Here is a 5,000-nt window from a genome sequence, read left to right on the forward strand (position 1 = left end):
GGCTGGCATCGTTTATGGTTAGAACTAGGGCGGTATCTGATCGCCTTCGAACCTCTAACTTTCGTTCTTGATTAATGAAAACATACTTGGCAAATGCTTTCGCTTCTGTTCGTCTTGCGACGATCCAAGAATTTCACCTCTAACGTCGCAATACGAATGCCCCCGCCTGTCCCTATTAATCATTACCTCGGGTTCCGAAAACCAACAAAATAGAACCGAGGTCCTATTCCATTATTCCATGCACACAGTATTCAGGCGGGCTTGCCTGCTTTAAGCACTCTAATTTGTTCAAAGTAAACGTGCCGGCCCACCGAGACACTCACTCAAGAGCACCCTGGTAGGATTGCAACGGGGTCCGCCTCGGGACGCACGAGCACGCACGAGGCGCGTCGCACGCCTTCGGCTCGCCCCACCGGCAGGACGTCCCACGATACATGCCAGTTAAACACCGACGGGCGGTGAACCAACAGCGTGGGACACAAATCCAACTACGAGCTTTTTAACCGCAACAACTTTAATATACGCTATTGGAGCTGGAATTACCGCGGCTGCTGGCACCAGACTTGCCCTCCAATAGATACTCGTTAAAGGATTTAAAGTGTACTCATTCCGATTACGGGGCCTCGGATGAGTCCCGTATCGTTATTTTTCGTCACTACCTCCCCGTGCCGGGAGTGGGTAATTTGCGCGCCTGCTGCCTTCCTTGGATGTGGTAGCCGTTTCTCAGGCTCCCTCTCCGGAATCGAACCCTGATTCCCCGTTACCCGTTACAACCATGGTAGGCGCAGAACCTACCATCGACAGTTGATAAGGCAGACATTTGAAAGATGCGTCGCCGGTACGAGGACCGTGCGATCAGCCCAAAGTTATTCAGAGTCACCAAGGCAAACGGACCGGACGAGCCGACCGATTGGTTTTGATCTAATAAAAGCGTCCCTTCCATCTCTGGTCGGGACTCTGTTTGCATGTATTAGCTCTAGAATTACCACAGTTATCCAAGTAACGTGGGTACGATCTAAGGAACCATAACTGATTTAATGAGCCATTCGCGGTTTCACCTTAATGCGGCTTGTACTGAGACATGCATGGCTTAATCTTTGAGACAAGCATATGACTACTGGCAGGATCAACCAGGGAGCTGCGTCAACTAGAGCTGAGCAGCCGGCCGCCCGGGAGTGTGTCCCGGGGGCCCGCGCGAACACGCAAGCGTCCGCTCAATTATTCTGCAAACAGGAGGAGGCTGAGCTCCCCTGCACAATACACCTCGAAACCCTCTCAGGTCCCGGCGGCGCGCAGCGCCGTCCTAAGTACTTGGTCGGGTTCGAGAGAGGCGCAATCGCCCGGAGTTTGGCGAGTAGACGCTTTAGGTGCGACCACCCGTGCTCCCAACTGAGCTTGCCGCTGCCGACAGAGGCCCGGGAGCGTGCTGTCGTGGCATTGCCGGCGGGAGACAACACGCGCCACCTACGGTGACCGGCAGCTCCAACGCCAGCGCCACAGAAGGACAAAAGCCCCACTTGGGTGCCGAAGCGAACTCTCCCAGCACAGCGCACGCGCCAACACGTCCGCACAGCTGCGATACAAACCACCTGCGAGAACCGCAGAGGCGACCGAGCAGCAGACGGCGTCGCGGCGCCGAGCGCCGGGCGGCGGCGCATCCTCAGCGCACACAGTCCTCAATCGGACCAGCACACTGCAGATGTCCACCGCGCTTCGCACCGGGCCCGCGAGGACCTACTTTGGCCGCACGGCGCCGCGTGCAGGGTGCGCCGGCGCGCAGCTGCGCCGCCTGCCGCCTCCGTCGGCCGGCGCGCCTGCCACTGGCCGCCCCCACCAGCCGGCTGTAGCGCGTGCGCCCACGCACCGCGCGGCCAGCACGCCGGGAGGCCCCCCCTCACCGGCCGGGGACGGTCCCACCCAGCCACCGCCGCGTATCGCTTCACACCCAGATGCCATTCACGTTCGTGGGCATGGTGGGTATCGCTGGAACAACCGGTTGGTAGCTCAACCGATCGTCGCCATCACTGATTCACCTCTAGCGAGAACAACCGCACCACAACGGTTTACCAGTTGTTCATTTGCATAACGTCACCAGCAAACGTAGGCGTCCATCGCCATTTGCAAATTCAACGATTGTTGCATGCCTGTGTCAGGTGTCACGACACACTATGTCTGCCCACATACACGCAACAACATGTGCACGCTTCGCGAACACGTGGAAGGTGGCCCCCGTACGTATGCGATGTCCATTGCGCGAACGACTGTCAACCGGCCTCTGTCGCATGTCGCAGATGTGGAACGCAGTGCACCATGCTATCACGGTGTGTGAGAAGAGACGACTACGTCTGACAACACGCGCCACTACATCAACAGACGGCTCATGCTGATCGCCATCCAGGGCATACCACACTGCAATCCAGCTCTTATAGGGAGACGACACGTAGCTGAGTGCACAACATTTGGACCGCATGGTTCGCCGTTGTTGGCGCAGTCGTTGTACGGTCACATGTACCACGATGTATCATTCAGTACATGAGGACCAATGTGCAGTACAGTGTGTGATTTGGACGTACAACATCAGCGGACAGTTGACACAGGCCGTACCACAGCGTAGGCTAAGTGCTTCGCACATGCGAATGCCAATGAACAACTGCAAATGCCAATGAACAACTGCAAAGGGCATTGAGCATGTACGTCCTGCTGCCATCCACATTACAGTGTATAGCTGCAAGGTGTTTAACATGAAGCGATACACTGGGGACCGGGCAGTGCGAGTAGCAAACTATATTGCGGGGGTTGCAGTTAGGCAACACTACACTAATTTAACGCGTCGTATGACAATTACAGAGCAGGTTAAGGCCCAACGTGTGTTGGGTTAAGGCCCAACGTGTGTTGGGTTAAGGCCCAACGTGTGTTGGGTTAAGGCCCAACGTGTGTTGGGTTAAGGCCCAACGTGTGTTGGGTTAAGGCCCAACGTGTGTTGGGTTAAGGCCCAACGTGTGTTGGGTTAAGGCCCAACGTGTGTTGGGTTAAGGCCCAACGTGTGTTGGGTTAAGGCCCAACGTGTGTTGGGTTAAGGCCCAACGTGTGTTGGGTTAAGGCCCAACGTGTGTTGGGTTAAGGCCCAACGTGTGTTGGGTTAAGGCCCAACGTGTGTTGGGTTACGTTAAGGGGCAATGTGGGTTACGTTAAGGGGCAATGTGGGTTACGTTAAGGGGCAATGTGGGTTACGTTACGGCGCAATATAGGTTACGTTACGGCGCAATATAGGTTACGTTAAGGCGCAATATCGGTTACGTTAAGGCGCAATACAGGTTACGTTAAGGCGCAATACAGGTTACGTTAAGGCGCAATACAGGTTACGTTAAGGCGCAATACAGGTTACGTTAAGGCGCAATACAGGTTACGTTAAGGCGCAATACAGGTTACGTTAAGGCGCAATGCAGGTTACGTTAAGGCGCAATGCAGGTTACGTTAAGGCGCAATACAGGTTACGTTAAGGCGCAATACAGGTTACGTTAAGGCGCAATACAGGTTACGTTAAGGCGCAATACAGGTTACGTTAAGGCGCAATACAGGTTACGTTAAGGCGCAATACAGGTTACGTTAAGGCGCAATACAGGTTACGTTAAGGCGCAATACAGGTTACGTTAAGGCGCAATACAGGTTACGTTAAGGCGCAATACAGGTTACGTTAAGGCGCAATACAGGTTACGTTAAGGCGCAATACAGGTTACGTTAAGGCGCAATACAGGTTACGTTAAGGCGCAATACAGGTTACGTTAAGGCGCAATACAGGTTACGTTAAGGCGCAATACAGGTTACGTTAAGGCGCAATACAGGTTACGTTAAGGCGCAATACAGGTTACGTTAAGGCGCAATACAGGTTACGTTAAGGCGCAATACAGGTTAGGTTAAGGCGCAATACAGGTTAGGTTAAGGCGCAATACAGGTTAGGTTAAGGTACGACATAGGTTAGGTTAAGGTACGACATAGGTTAGGTTAAGGTACGACATAGGTTAGGTTAAGGTACGACATAGGTTAGGTTAAGGTACGACATAGGTTAGGTTAAGGTACGACATAGGTTAGGTTAAGGTACGACATAGGTTAGGTTAAGGTACGACATAGGTTAGGTTAAGGTACGACATAGGTTAGGTTAAGGTACGACATAGGTTAGGTTAAGGTACGACATAGGTTAGGTTAAGGTACGACATAGGTTAGGTTAAGGTACGACATAGGTTAGGTTAAGGTACGACATAGGTTAGGTTAAGGTACGACATAGGTTAGGTTAAGGTACGACATAGGTTAGGTTAAGGTACGACATAGGTTAGGTTAAGGTACGACATAGGTTAGGTTAAGGTACGACATAGGTTAGGTTAAGGTACGACATAGGTTAGGTTAAGGTACGACATAGGTTAGGTTAAGGTACGACATAGGTTAGGTTAAGGTACGACATAGGTTAGGTTAAGGTACGACATAGGTTAGGTTAAGGTACGACATAGGTTAGGTTAAGGTACGACATAGGTTAGGTTAAGGTACGACATAGGTTAGGTTAAGGTACGACATAGGTTAGGTTAAGGTACGACATAGGTTAGGTTAAGGTACGACATAGGTTAGGTTAAGGTACGACATAGGTTAGGTTAAGGTACGACATAGGTTAGGTTAAGGTACGACATAGGTTAGGTTAAGGTACGACATAGGTTAGGTTACGGTACGACATAGGTTAGGTTACGGTACGACATAGGTTAGGTTACGGTACGACATAGGTTAGGTTACGGTACGACATAGGTTAGGTTACGGTACGACATAGGTTAGGTTACGGTACGACATAGGTTAGGTTACGGTACGACATAGGTTAGGTTACGGTACGATATAGGTTAGGTTACGGTACGATATAGGTTAGGTTAAGGTACACATTGTTGTAAGGAAAGGTTTAATGGGGGGCGGGGCGGGGCGGCCGGTTTGTTGATTGTGATTATAGTAAGTGGATGCCTGCGGCA

At 51.8% G+C, this 5,000-nt stretch overlaps 1 non-coding gene across 1 annotated transcript in view; it reads right to left on the reverse strand.

Moving 5' to 3' along the window:
* LOC124586547 overlaps nucleotides 1-1,137 on the reverse strand; it is a 1,910-nt gene extending 773 nt beyond the window's left edge. Inside the window, exon 1 of the ribosomal RNA XR_006975151.1 lies at nucleotides 1-1,137. This exon is cut by the window's left edge and continues 773 nt beyond it. This is a non-coding gene — a ribosomal RNA (small subunit ribosomal RNA).
* Between the last annotated feature and the right edge of the window lie 3,863 nt (nucleotides 1,138-5,000).

The sequence above is a fragment of the Schistocerca americana genome, unplaced genomic scaffold, assembly GCF_021461395.2.
Source record: "Schistocerca americana isolate TAMUIC-IGC-003095 unplaced genomic scaffold, iqSchAmer2.1 HiC_scaffold_558, whole genome shotgun sequence".
Lineage (NCBI taxonomy): Eukaryota > Metazoa > Arthropoda > Insecta > Orthoptera > Acrididae > Schistocerca > Schistocerca americana.